This window comes from Aplysia californica, unplaced genomic scaffold, assembly GCF_000002075.1.
Source record: "Aplysia californica isolate F4 #8 unplaced genomic scaffold, AplCal3.0 scaffold00003, whole genome shotgun sequence".
Taxonomy (NCBI): Eukaryota; Metazoa; Mollusca; class Gastropoda; order Aplysiida; family Aplysiidae; genus Aplysia; species Aplysia californica.
Window position 1 is genome coordinate 106,470 of NW_004797273.1, and position 15,972 is coordinate 122,441.

Below are 15,972 nucleotides of genomic sequence, written 5' to 3' on the forward strand. Positions count from 1 at the left end.
TCACACACACACACACACACACACACACACACACAGACACACACACAAAAGAAAACACGCAAGACCTAAAATGCCACCCCTCAAGCACATACCCAATAACAATTAAATAAAAAAACTTGGTTTTCAGCACACAGTAACTTACATTTTTTCCTTCACAATCAAACTGTCTTGTTTCGCACTCATACGAGTTTGTTCTACTCGTTCTAAAACCAAACAAACAACTCATTAAGAGGGCTATACAGTCCTTGGCGCAGAATTTTTATTATTATTATAAAAAAAAAAAAAGTAGAGGTTTTACGGCGCTCGCAGCTGCATTAGGTCATATGAGTGCCAAGGGGTGGATGTCAACAGAGAAGTCTTTACAGGGAATCGGGCCCCTGTTGTCGTTCAGGCACAGTTATGAGCATGACATTGTTGAATCAGCCCATTTACAATTCTTCTGTGCATAAGAACGAGAAATGTCCCCCCTTTGGGAATGGACATACACTGAAAAGAAGTAGGATAGTAAAAGGCGACAGATGTTTGATAGGAAAGCAATGAGGTTATTATTTTATTTCAAGGTCCTTGTAGGAAAAAAAAGCATCAGGGTTTATGAGGTTGTAGTTAAAAAATAATACATGTAGTTTTTTTTTCGGAAAAAAGGGGGGGAGGGGGCATTGTAAAACTACTGGTATAATGCATTGTTGGATAATAATCACAAGTGTCTCACTCTAAGATCAGTTATTTGTCATAATCAATCACCGTCATTATAAAAAAAGGCAAGGAGCTTTGCTCTGACGCTAGCAGGAAAGGAGGAAGAAAGAAGGAGAAGAAGACAAAAATGATAATACTATACAGACGAATCTGTCCGAGTCGACCTTCCATTGTCGACGAGAAAAGTGGTCATCTTAGACTGTCACTCCTCTTGAACAGTCATTTTGATTTTTTAAAAAACCCATAAAAAACAAACAAACAACAAACAGCAACAGCCCCTCCCCCAAACAACTACAAACAAACCAACCAACCAACAAACAAACAAACAAAACAAAAAAAAAAACGCAAAAAGGGGGAAGGAGAGAAGAAATTGGTTGCATATGTACAAGTGGTTGTCTTAGCTAAGTGGTCATTTGAGCAAGTTCGACGGTATAATATAAACACCGCAGTGGATTTTTCTCATACCAGTGCATTTGAGTATAGATGTTCATGTGTGCTAGTCCACAAGTAGAGAGGCTGTAGTTTTTGCTGTTGCAAAATAGATTTTTTTTTTCAACCGAATTACAGAGAATCTGACATTTCTGGCCGTTTTGAGTTACTAGGACCATGAGATAAGAAATCAAATGCTCTATCAAAATCATGAGATTATGATGAGTTGCTATCAAGATAATCAAAGAATTGCAGGTGAAAAAGCTTGACATACTATTATCGTGAAACTCAAAATTATTGACGTCACATTTCTCAAAAGTATGTAGGCAACTGAGCAGATAAAACTATGTAATTCTGAGGTAGCGACCTCGCTACCCAAGATGTAGAAAGTTCTAACGGCTCAGTAGGCTACCTAGTTTTGAGAAATTTGACGTAAAAAAATAAACTGGAGTTTCACAACATGTTTAGCTTTTTCGGATGCTTTGAATATCTTGATAACGACTCCGAAATATCTTTCGATTTTGGTAGAGGGAAGATAGAACATAATTTGGTTTCTGATCTCATGGTCTCAGTCTTAGTAACTCAAACCGGCCAAAAATGTCATATAGAACGTTGTAATTCTAAGGTAGCAAATTGTTGTAGTGGTAAGAAGTGGCAGGAGCAGACCACATCACAGCGACCCTTTGTAATAACATTCCTTCTCACGAGGAAATGGACAAAGAAGCGCGCGAGAGAGAGATAGAGAGATAGATAGATAGATAGATAGAGAGAGAGAGAGAGAGAGAGAGAAAGAGAGAGAGAGAGAGAGAGAGAGAGAGAAAGAGAGAGGGGGGGGAGATGGGGAGGATAGATAGATAGATAAAGAGAGACAGAGAGATAGAGATAAAGAGAGAGAGAGAGAGAGAGAGAGAGGGAAAAAAAAAAGAGAGAGAGAGAGAGAGAGAGAGAGAGAGAGAGAGAGAGAGAGAGAGAGAGAGAGAGAGAGAGAGAGAGAGAGAGAGGGATCGTGGTGTGTGTGTGTGTGTGTATGTGTGTGAGCGCGCGTATGTGTGTGTGTATGTGCGTATGTATGTGTGTGTGTATGTATGTGTGTGTCTATCTGTATGCGTGTGCGTGTGCACGTGAGCGCCTGCAAGTGCGCGTGTAAACTCCGCATTCATAAAGCGATGTGGCCACCAAATAATAATGATATATGTGCATCTCTGACAAAGAGGATCTACGAGCCCTTCCACGACTACAAGGATCGCATTTCTTTCTCGTGTGCAGTGGTCCTGTTCCATATAACAAAGGAGGAATGGGGATGGGGTTGAAAGCGGTGGGGGTGGGATGTTAAACAAATAGAACTAGAAGCAAGCTTATGATAAAAGTAATAATGATAAAAGTAATAATGATAAAAGTGATAATAATAATAATAATAATAATAATAATAATAATAATAACAACAACAACAACAACCACAACAACAATAATAATAATAATAATAATAATAATAATAATAATAATAATAATAACGGCATTACCCGTTTCTGTTTCTGATACCACACGAGGGAGTAAGTAATGTGTGAATAAGCAACCATAGATACTTGTATTCGTTTTAGTTTTAGTAAGAGTTTTACGGCACTTGCAACACAAATAGGTCCAACAAGTGCCACAGCTTAGAGGTGATACCAGTGAGTAACATAAAAAGAAAAGGAGGGGAGGTAAAGACGAAACAGGTTTGAGAGGAAAGAAGGAACAAATCACACTAGAGCACCTGCCAACCACCCACAAACATGCATTCATCAGTTGGTACATTTGACTGAATGTGTGATAAAATAAGTTCATATACCATATATAAATCTTTATAATTCAGTTGTGCATCATTTCTGTTCGCGTGACAGATGGGAATTAACTTCAGTCTCATACTAAACTACAGACCACTCAAACTTGGTCTAAGAAATTATTTAAACAAAAACCATTAATTTTTACCTTCTCAAATGACACACAGGAGTTCTGTTTTTCAACCCACTTTAAAAAAAAAACATTAAAAAAAACCTGACTTGTATGGATAAGCAGGCCTACAGTTTCGAATAAGTAGCTTACAAACTGATTCTACCACCCCAAAATATAACACTTTGACACAAGGAAATAATGTTTGAGAACAACAAGGAAAAAAAATAAATAAAAGGCTGGACACAATAGCATGCTTCACCAGGATAGACCACAGGGAAGAAGAAATCAAGGTCTCTGAAACCATTAAAGGAGACTACAAAAAGAAAACGTGACAAACAACAACACAAGAAGGGATTTTGATAAGAAGAGATATTCAAGAAAAAGACAAGAATAATGTGGGCTGATCAATTCAACAACAAAATAAAGCACACTGTGAGAAAAGCACAACACCGTGAGGCAAAGCTAAAAGTCAATATTTTGCAGCATTTATTGTCCAGAATACATGAAAATAACCAGATAATGAAAGGTGTGATTTGGACGATAAGAGTATTGTTACAATTCAACAGCATGACATAAATGATCTGGGGAAGGAAGGGATATCTGTGAAAACAATTTCCACCATACACATGCTAAAAATAGCGCAATGCTAGCAGAGAGGAGAAAAATCAGACTTACTACATCCATACATACACTCAGAATCACACACAAGAAAAAAAGGTGTGGATTTTCAAACATACATATGACAGTACGACTGATCTTGTACTCGTGCACCAGATAAAAAATGAATAAGAGAAAATGATCTAGGATGTATGAAGGCAAATCATTTCATGACATACATTCCAGCTAAAGAGACTCGCATAGAGCTAAAAATATTACACACATGTGTACACAACTTTACATTGCGACTCTTACCAAATTTGTTGCTGCAAAGTAAAAATTCAAGTTTCATTCCAGCCCTTTAATTCTTGACCAACAACTGGTGCTCAGATACACATAAAGATAAGTAGAGAGAAAAAGCTGAGACACGATGCCACCATCATTATCAACCGTATTTAAGAAAAAGTGAACACAAGGACAGAAATCTGGACATGTTCATTTGCAGTATACAAATGAACAAGTTCATTTTGAAAAAAAAAAAAAGGCACAAACATGTATTTCTAAAACGTCAGTTCTAAAAGAAAGAATAAACAAAAGTGATCTATAGACGCACTACTTGTGTCTTAAGAAACTTTAAGGCAAAAAGACGGTCCAAATGATCTTTACTTGTTTTTGAAATGTTTTGAAGCCTCAAAAAGTTAAGTGCTCAGTGCTAGAAAAATGAGGCCTTACTCTTATGAAGTAAAAAAACAAACCCCAAAACAACTGATGTCTCAATAAAAAGGTCTCCTATGACAAAACCAAAAACCCACCAAAAAAACCTATACAGTATTTAGGAATTGAGGTTGAACACTGAATATTGAACATGATTACAGACGTAATAAACACATAAAAGAAATACAACATAAGAAAACCAAGAAAAGATGACAACAACACATCTAAACATACATGGTACAGTTAGGAAATGCTATCACCAAAAACAGAAGAGGTAAACTATTTCTTTCAGAATACATTCCTTGCACACATGCTGCTGTATATTGGGTGAAAGAGAAAAGAAAGAGAATGAAAGAGAGAAAGAGATAGAGAGAGAGAGAGAGAGAGAAAGGGTAGGGGAGAGTGGAGAGAAAGAGGAAAAAAAGGAGTAAGAGAGAGAGAGAGAGAAAGAGAGAGAGAGAGACAGAGACAGAGAGAGACAGAGACAGAAAGAGACAGACAGAGAGAGATAGAGAGATTATTCTACGTTTAGTGGAATGCCAAGAGAACAATTCTTTTTTTCTCTCTCTCTCCTTTTATGGGAGAAAAAGAGACACGCATCGATATGATAACCTCAACTGAGTGCCAGGAGAAATTAAAATAATACAACAGACAAGTGGTGCTCTCCAACCATCTGTGAATAAAGAAAGATTTTATTGATTTGCTAAAAACTAGACCAACAACTTTGGCCAACATCTTAGCAAGTTGATGAAAGGCATCTTTGAGGATGGGCCGCGAACAAGCAACAATTTTACAATAACCCAAATGTAAACCTTTGAATAAAAATGAAAGAAAAAAAAATCCGCACACCCCCCCCCCCATAAAAAACCCCGAACAATACACTTTCACACACAATTTCCTCATAACGCCAGTAGGCACACAGTTGTCAGAGCGTGTTACTGTGGAGTGTTTGTGGGTAGATATGGAATGTAAAAAGCCTTTCGGTTCACCAGAAGGAAAACAACATTTTGTGAGTTCATGAAGACAAACAGGTCTACAGTAACATCTGACCAGCTCTCTTATTGTCATTCCTTATACCAGGTTGTTTTTTTTTTTTTTTTTTACATTTGCGTGGCAATATGGTGAAATCAGACATTCGTCAAAATAATGAAATGGAAGAAACCAGCATTTGTCCACTTTTAGCTAAACACCTTTTACGTCCAGTTAAAAACACATTTCTGTGTGGATTTTATAGACAAATGTTGAACAAATCCACAAATAATGTAAATAGCAGTTTCAAAGGACACTCAAGCTTAGGAACTCATCTGCTATTTTCTCGTTTATTTTATCCGTGTCACCGGGTGACCCACATCTCTTTCAATTGCATACTCTTCAATTTTTATAATAGATAGATATGTATTTTTTTCATCAAACGCAAGACAAAGCAACTAGTATACCAATAACTCCAAACACCCCAAAATTGACGGGTGCCCGATTCCACCGTGCCGTGACACATATCTCAGGAATTTTCTCAAATACTGAACACCTTAAAAAGTCAGTAGAGTGGAAGTTCTGTACACTACATCAAAAAAACACAGAAAAATATGAAAATTAACTTCTGCAGAAAAAATTAAATCAACAACAAAACCAAAAGTTTAGTAAGAGTTTTACAGCACTTGCAACACATTAAGGTCATATAAGTGCCAAAGATTAGAGGTGTTACTCAAGAGAGTAACAAACACAAAAAAGAAGGAGGGGAGATAAAGATGACAGGTGTTTGATAGGAAAGAATAAGCAAACCACACCAGAGCACCCGCCAACCACCCACACAAAACCAAAAGAAAGCCCAGTGACTGATCAAGTTTCACAAGTATTGCGGCCAGAGATGACGACATTTCAGCACAGTTAAGAGCATGCAACATCATCTAATTATTAAAGTGCATGGTATTTCCTTTTCATCTGGTGAAACAAATTGAAAACAACAACAAACAGGGGCATGATATGATTTTACGACATAACAACAAATATGACAGTTGAGTACACATGTTACTTCACTCTGCAGAAAAGACTTCTCAGCAATTATTCCCATCTGACATTTTGCTTTCTTTCATTTCTATAAGGCATTCATTGTCAAACATTAGAAGTCACACATTGCCAAGACTTGAAATTGCACTAACACGAATTCACATATGGAATTAGTACCGTATTAATAAAAGACGGTCAACGTATTAAAACATTACTCGCCCTCAGAAGCTGACAAGACACAAAAAAGTTTGGAAAGATTTGTGAAAAAAACACTGCAAACTGTTCCTGCACCCATCTATTTTCCTTAAAATATCAGTGCGAAAATTCACCCATTTATTTTCTGTGCCCATAACACCAGATTGCAATTTTCACTGGTTGTTTCTTCGACATAATGTTACAAAGAAGTCACACTATTGCTCTCCCAACATCGCAGACTTCATTTTCAGTTTTGTCCACATCAATGTTCTCTTAGTCTAAGTATGTTATTGCCAACCTTTTGAAGGCAACAACAGTTGAAAAATTTTCATAAAGTTGAGACAACTTACAAATTTAAAAATTAAATTTTGCAGTTCTAATAAGATGTTGTTCAGAGCCGCCCCCCCCCCCCCCCCCTTCCCTCCGGCTATTCGAACATGATTTAAAAACCTTCTCTAATTAAGCTCAAATGTGACCACTTACACCTATACAAATGTTTTTAAAAATTAAAATCTCATTATTTTAATACATTCATGATCAGGTAAAGATTTGTTTTGGTTTGGTAATTACAAAAAGGAATGTCAGCATAAACACAAAAGGTAGACTCCAAATATTTCTCTGTGCGTAGACCATGGATCAAGTCTCAGCTTTTAAGGTCCTTTTGACTGTCTCTACCTGGGGTATTCAGCATGGTGTTGAATTTGTCTTGCGCACCGCAGTGCCACCCGTAAAGTGGTCACCTACACTTAATATAGCACTGGCCTTTGATAGATACCCTCTGAGACTATTGCGATAATCATCGTCTGTTGTGCCTGAAAAACATGTACAGGGGAAGCTAGACAAAATTGTTAAGAAGCATTACTTGCTAAATTCGGGTACTGGTTGTTACAATAGCAATGACTTGTAGATCTTCTTTCCTTTTTTTTTTCTTCCTTTCTTTTCTGTGTTCGTGACCACATGCCTTTCTGCAAAACACTTATTAAAACCATAAAAGAAAAGATTTCTCCTGCAATGAATTCAAGACATCTCATAATGCTAAAATTTTGAAAGTCAATCTAAATATATCAAGTTCTTTCAAAGATTTTACGATAAATATTTGGTAGTAGGACAAATACTTCATTTTCTCTACTAACTCACTTTCATATCACACTGAATTAAATTGATTCTTGTAAATACTCAAAGAGCACTAGTTTCAAGTAAATCAAAGAAAGTTGTCATATTCTTCAGAAAATAAGAACACTACTATAGTTTAAAATGTGAATTAACTTGGGTTTAAAAACACAACTCTAATTTGGAAATAAACCAAAACCTAATTTCTAACTTCACGAAGTGTTAAACTAGCAGTCATTGGTGAGACCTGCTGATGATTGTAAGCATAGTACTTGCACCAAGCCACGAGGCACCCAGTATACTGAACAGCTGAGGCAGGCAACACAGTCAGATTGTTATAAGCCATTGGGGTGAATGGGGCAGGAACAGCCAAGCAGTCACCTCTGCAGGGTATATTCAAACGTCTATAAAAAAACAACCTCAAGGCAAGCTCCCCACTAGCTTTTTCATTCCAGAATACCTTTAAAGCATGCACAAGAGGAGAAGATGAAATGTGTTCTTGTATAAATACCAGTCCATGCTCATGCATACAACAAATGCAAAAGAAAGCACATAGATAATCCACAAATAAGTCGTTTGTTTTTAAGATGATGTTCAAAGATACAATCAGAACCTTCTATAGATCAAGTTATCAACGTCTGCAAAAGAAACTGATCAAAATAAGGACTTCAGTTAGAAATAGAAGGTGGCAGAAGCATCTTAGAGAAACTAAACAGGCAGAAACAGTTTTAAAAAAAGGAAAACAAAACAAGTGGGTGATGGCACACCGGTGCTAGATTTTATCCATTCAGATGAGCTAAACATCAAATTCACCTTTCAAATATATCGAGTTTAGTGCCCTCCAGCATATTGAAAACAGGTATATTCTAATGTAAGTCTGTGAACATTAAAAGGTGGAAAGGGACTGAATTAAGTTTGTATGTAAACACCGGTTACGTTCTACACTGAAAATACTGCCTCACATTCACAAGTAATCTGACATATGTCTGTTCACAGACAAATATCTCTCTAAATCAACTTTCAGTTATTTGTATAGCACACACCCACTTATCTGCCAGTTTCAATCAGACACTACTGTCTTTTATATCCCGAACAAAAGAAAAGTTTTCTAGGTGGGTGCAAGAGTTTTACAACTTATATTGATAAATCTGCTCGAGTACCTACAGTTTTATTTTACTCTATACATGTACTTCCACAGAAATACTACAAAATAATAGGTCAGTAATAATGGTATCATTTTACATATTAGTTTAAACTGTACAATATACCTAGAGCACTCAGATAAAACAAAATAATGTTTATTGGGCATTTGCATGCAGAGTAAACTGACAAAGTTAGCAACCATTTAGCAACTGCCCACAAAACTACTGCACGAATATTTGTTACTGAACTTTTGCAGCTGCATTAAAAACCCATTTTGTCCCCCTTCAAACAAGTGATCTATGACTGAAGGCAGCAAAAATCAGCCCTGTTAAAAACTTAAAAAATTAGAATGGTCAAAGTTAAAGCACAAGTTTCTCTCTCATTGTCCTTAGGTTACTTGAAGGCCTCAATGCCCCAGGCAGGTTCTTAGAGTTATTATATCCACTGTATTTTGCCAGCATCGTCACAGAGATAAATGTATGGAATGAAATGGAGATTTGATTTGCTCACACTCTGCCTGGCTCTTTCCTATCAAAAGACAGACTTATAGATACAGTGTGTAAGTGGGAAAAATGTTCAATGAGAAAGACTGAAAAAAATCTAGTGTGTGTATTTCACAAAAACTTGTGTGATAAAAAAATCAGCTACAGGTTTGATGTCTTAAGTACACAAGCTATTATAAAGTAACAACCCCTGAATTGTTTCAAGAAAGAATCTGTAACTATCAGCCATTTTACAGCTAGTGAAGCATGGAGAATGATGTTACTTCCATCTAGTATGTTGTGAGATCATTCATAGTGCAACAAAGTCGATACCATTCACTAATATGACTGCAGTTCTTAATCTGCCTGTGCTTAAAGCTTTTGGCAAAATTATAACTTTCAGTCCATCATCAATGGTATTTTAAGACACAGAACATCACAGTTATGATTTTTGAAAAAAAAAAAGCAAACAAAAAAAGGCAGCACAGACAACAATTATACAACAGTCAAAACCTAAAAAGGAACCAACCACAACTACAACCAAATACACATAAACAAGTAACAAAAATAAATATTGATCCACAAACAGGTACAATTGTATAATTAGTAAATAAAATAGAATGTTTCTTCTGTGCCAGTTCAATTCAAATTATGTACAGATAACAATTTAAAAACAGAAAATAACAACAAGAATTATTTGATTAATTCAAAACACACCTTGAAGAAAAATCCTGAAAGCATATATACACAGATACTCTCTGCATCACTTACAAGAACAAAAAGCCTCTGCAGTTCCTCTAAATGCTTCAGATAAAGATCTGTTCTACACACTTTGGTAAACAACATCTTGGGACAGACATTCGGTAGAGTAAAATACTAACTTTGATTAAGCACAATATAGAGCTAAAGACAAAAACATACAACATAAAACCAGCTAGTGACAAACAGTTGGTAGTAAGACAAAAATCAAAAGAGTGACAAAATACACACAAACACATTACTACAACTAGGAGGGTGACATCTATTTCAATTCATAAGTGATCCTATTTAAGCTACAACTAAGTAGAAACAGGTGAATTTAAAAGTATCTGTGATAAAGCTTCATAATTAAATTTTAAAAAAGAAGAAAGGTTGCTGAAACTTTAAAAAAAGAAAAAGAAAAGAAATATGTAAACCAAGATTGCCAATATAACCCATCACTGAGCACAAAAGTACCACTGGCCAAACCAACTGTTAGGACTAAACACTTTGTTGTGATCAAACAGAATTAAACTTACAAAATACATTCTACATGTGTTTTATCTATGCCACAAAAGTCTATGAATCTCTAATATTTGAAAGGATAATATATATATATTTTTCCAAACATATTATGTACACAGAGCTAACAGGAAGCCAGTGATCTGACATTAAATTAAAATGAGACCAGTCTCAACTCGTAGACATAAGAAAGAATTCCATTTTCCCACAGCAGTTACACATTAACGGGTATCCCTTTATCTTCAAAAGCATACATCAACATTTCATTTGTGACCTTTTCTTATAACAGAATAGCACTCTTAAAACAGGATAACTAGATACAACAATTCAAGACCACACTTTCACTTACTTGTCAGTCTATCAGACACAAACATTTTCTTGCACACAAAAAAGACAAGAGAACTCTATATTCATTGTGGACTTAATGAACAAAGAGAAATAATAAGCCTTATTTCAAGTATATCTAAAGAAGTTTTGATACTTTCAGCACCAGAGAGATTAACACGTCATACACTGAAAGAGAATCATCATTGCCTTTCTCACCCTGCACCGGGGTATAGGCCACGAACAAACACTTTCCACATTTCTCTATCCTGGGCTAGCCTCTTGATGTTATTCCATGTCTTCTCATTTTTCTGTACATCAGTTTCTGCGATTCTTCTCCAGAAAGAGAAACAACCAGCACTTACAACTCCCTCCAACATTCACGAAACATGAGATGCCTTGTCCAAAACCACAACCAAAGACAGGACTTTAAACAAACTAACAAAGTGGTAGAATATTGTCAAACTGAAAGTTCCCTCCCTCTCCCCTTTCCTTCACTTATTTTAACTCATATAAGCGTTCATAGAACAATTGCAATGTGAGCTGGGTTTATGGCTTGTCGGAATCACCTGATATCCCTCCATACTGACATTCTCATTTACCTTTCATTTCAAGATTTTCTGGGTTTCCCACACCACTTTCATTTCAAAAGAAAATAAATACGAAAGCAAAACTTTGCTAATGAAACAAGGTTGGTAAAACTTTTGAATCTCATTTATAAACACTAACATGTATTTTGTAATTGTATGTTTCTCTGCTCCCAACGTAAAAGAATTTGAGACACATTTTTTAGCCTTCTCATGTGCACGCATGTGTGTGTTTCTGTGTGTCTATGGGCTGCTGGATAAACCTGGCTTAGAAAAAGCATTGGACAATTCAACAGATATGAAGCTTATTTGTCTAGTGTTAAAATAACTACATCCTAAAAGCACATTTTGATTGAGCTTCTGGTAATAAAAATGGTACTGTAGCATTGCCATGAAACTATCAAATTGCTTTTTTGTCAAGGTGTTGGATTGTTTTTTACAGAAGTAACTGAAAGCTTTGACCAGTTGTCTGAATATTGGTTATAATCAACAACATTTGTACTTTTACAAAGTTACAACAGGCAAAAGAAAAAGACTGACAACACAGAATTGAGAATCAAGAAATATAACGACCACAAAATGCCAAATGTTGTACAGATGGTTATACAATGGTTCATGACAACAGTATAGGTACAAAAAGATCAAAAGCCGTGACAAAATCATTTCAATAGCATAGATAGAACCGATTTTAGTACTGGCACTGTATGGTGGTACTAGCCATGCACACAAAATCATTCAATGGGTACAGCTGTGTATGATGAGACACAGCTAGAAAAAATATACATGTGCAGTCCACGAGACCAATATATTGACTAAAAGACTTCTCATGATCAACTTTGAGAAAACGCTTGGGAATCAAATATGCCTAACAAACCCTCATAAGGCTCTTTTTGTTTTGACAAATGGTTGAAGCAGCCGGGCACAGTTGCCAAAAGTTTTCACCTCCTCGCAGGTCAGCTTGCATATAGTCTAGAGGGCAGTTTAAGATAGTTGGTCTACCATCTTATCCTTACTCCCCTCACGTCTCTACTGATATTCATTCACCCTCTTACTTCTGCAGTGGGAGCTGTGTTCAACCATACAGCAATTCTAAAAGTTAGTAAACCTCCCCAACCAGAAGACATCATGACTTGGCCATCACATAATGTTCTATCAATGTGCACTTGGAGATATCTAACCCAGAGCAAAACGGACTCGCTAACTCCAATCCTCAGAACTTCTATTAGAAAAAACTGTCATAGCAACCCAAAAGAGATATTGGAAAAACCCTGAGCTCTGAAGTTAAACAATTTAGAAGAAAAGAAAAGTAGTTCATCACTGCTCCAAGGTCTAATGCATAAACAAGCTCAGATGATGGCATGTCTGAATACAAAAAGTAGGACACTAGAGGGAACAACAAAATCTTAAAAGCCATATTATTAAAAGTCTTTGGGGGGCTTTCTTATCATAAAACGGTCACACTGAACCGAGTGGAAGGACTTTGCTGGAGCCTCACAATACACTGGAAATATTACTTGTCTTGACAATCATAATCAACAGCAAGCTATTGACCTTATAGACACAGACTACATTGGTAAAGGTCAAAACAAAGAAAGCCATCAGCCAGCTGACAGTAAGAACCTGCCGAAACTTGCGAGGAACTAAGACACACTGATTCTGAAACGATGGAGGGTGGCAAAACACAAACACCTATCACACTATCCTCAGGTGCTTCTTTGATTGAACTTGAAACCACAGCAAGAATGATGGAATGTTTAGGGTAGTAACATGAACTTGTATGTAATGAAGTGTTTTGCAATCTAAAAGCTATTCAGCTGTTTCACAAACATAGAGGCTTGAATAAACCAACAAGCATCGTCTGCATTTGTGAAAGAGAAACAGAATGGCGGAGGAGCCAGCAAGGCTGATGGTCAAAGTTACTGAGCAGACCAGCCATTGTACAGGCAAAAGGAAAAACAGGAAAACACAACTCTGACAGAGAACATATTATTCTAATAGAATTAGTTTCAATCTTCGCCACTCTTCAGCGAGTACTTTTGACCACAAAGTTACAGACTTTTAGCCAAAAGGAAACTGAAACCCCTGGACTGGTTCGTATTTCTAAAATTTCCATTAAATAAAAATAGCCGCGACTCGGTCACAACCTTATATGAAGCTCCCACAGAGAGATCATAAAACAAATATTAAAAAATCACTGCTGCATGACAGTGTTCTGACCGACAACATAAAATGGTGATCACTACACTTTTCCACTCAATCAAAAGAAACAAAAAAAATAATGATGACCTCGAGCCTCCCAGCTGTGATCGAGAGGGTGACCAACAACAGCTGTGTGCTATGTACACAGTACAAAAAAAAACACAGTCAAAAACCAGGAACACTGCAGTAGCCCTTCTTGTGTAATCATTAAGGCACAATGAATGTGGCCAACAACAAAGTGTATAACATCCGTCTTCACATGTCACTCAAGCTTGGACCCAACCAGTAATGGGATCAGATAAGAAGACTAAGCCGAAACTCTTCCCACAATACAGAGAGTTCATCTGATATTGCACCACAAGAATTTACAGTTAAACAAACTTAAACCTTTTGAATTTTTTGTTGCAGCGAATACAATTCCAGTTAGGATTTTTTTTCAGATGTAGCTCCCACCCACCCACCCCCTTTCAAAGATAAATCATGTATGGGCGTCACAATTTTTTTAGTATTATCTCTTGGATCTTCTTTTAACGATAAAAACATTTCTTTGTTAGAGGAAACAATTACCTACGTCCCAAATACTGATTACATTTGAGCTTTGAGGTCAGAGATTGCTTCACTGATGGCTCAGATCTCTTGAGATCTTTAGATACAAACTATACACAATGATTTGTAGAACATATTGGAATCACAAAGGGCAGACAGACAGATCATGAGGGGAGGGGGGCAGATGGAGAGGAAGAGGGAGGGAGACGGAGAGAGAGGGGGAGAGGGAGAGAGCGCGCACGTGCGCGCGAGAGAGAGACAGAGAGAGAGAGGGAGAGAGGGAGGGAGAGAGGGAGAGAGGGAGGGGGAGAGAGAGAGAAAGGGAGAGAGGGAGGGGGAGAGAGAGAGAAAGGGAGAGAGAGAGGGAGAGAGAGAGAGAGAGGGAGAGAGAGAGAGAGAGAGAAAGAGAGAGAGAGAGAGAGAGAGAGAGAGAGAGAGAGAGAGAGAGATTTGGGGGGTGAACTACGAGGGAGGGGGGGGGGGGAAGAGGGGTAATTGAACACTTAATTCAGATCTCTTGTTAAATGTAATCATTTGCACCATCCCTACTTAACCCTCCTTGTACTGTACACTGATACAAAAGCACATTCTTTCCCCCAGCGCTGAACAGGAGAGGATTAAGATTCAAAATCTTTTTTAACTTTCTTCATTTCATTCTTTTCACTCTTGATCTAGAGAAAACTACAAAGCTCTCTCCTTCGTCTCGACACTCATTTGGCACTGCAGAAGATTTAGCAAGTGCATTTCACAAAGAAAGCTACACTTTGTGTTTCTCATTCCGAACTTTGCTATTGTCGGGAATGATCTGCTCAAATCCAATCATTAACCAGATTGAATGAGACTGCATTCTCAGTGCGCGCTGTGAGGTGCACAAATACCCTTACATAATGACCCAACTTATGTTCTTATGAACATGAGTAATGGGGCTCAAGGTAAAAGTTTATGTCTGTCAAAAAAAGGGAACACTAAACAGACGAAAGTGACGCATTTCTTTCGTTGTAGATTTAGACATGGTATTCCTCAGTGCACAGTTACTGGCTTAAGTAGGGTGTGGGGGGTGGAATGTTCCCTCACCCACACTAACAACAACAACAAAAAAAAAACATTAAAGAAAATGGTAAATGTTTATGTACAGACACTGAATCATGAGTGCAGGGAAACTATACAAATGTTGAAATGTCTGATGGTATTAAGCAGATGATGCTGCAAAGCTTGATATGAATCTCTTTAAGTTGAAGCAACCTTACGAGAAAGCTGCAGCACATGAAATTGGCCAGACTCCCAGAAATTTAAAAATTTAATCCCCGAAAGTTGGGCGCAAAAATAAGCATGATTAAAAAAAAAAGAAGAAAGAAAAGTCTGAAGCATTTGAGATTTCTGGAAATCTAAACATAACCGGAAAACTGGCATCCTATATATGTATGAGCTAGGTATAAATGCAGTAGCGATCTATATAATAGAGCCCTACCGGAGGGGGAGCTGGCAGTGGGTGGGTCAGTGAGAGCATAAGAGAGAGCATGAGAGAGAGAGAGAGAGAGAGAGAGAGAGAGAGAGAGAGAAAACAGAGAGAGAGAGAGAGAGGGAGAGAGAGGAAGGGAGAGAGACAAAGAGGGAGAAAGAGAGACAGTGGGAGAAAGAGTGAGGGAAAGTGGGAGAGAGAGAGAGAGAAAGAGAGAGGGAAAGTGGGGGGGAGACACAGAAAGAGAGAGAGAAAGTGGGAGAGATAGAGAAAGAGAAAAAGATAGAGAGAGTGTGAG

The 15,972-nt window shown here is 37.3% G+C and overlaps 1 protein-coding gene across 1 annotated transcript in view; it reads right to left on the reverse strand.

Annotated features, from left to right (window-relative positions):
* The window catches only part of LOC101849658 (serine/threonine-protein kinase D3), a gene marked incomplete in the record, with an annotated part of 184,041 nt that overhangs the window by 7,285 nt on the left and 160,784 nt on the right, over positions 1-15,972 (reverse strand).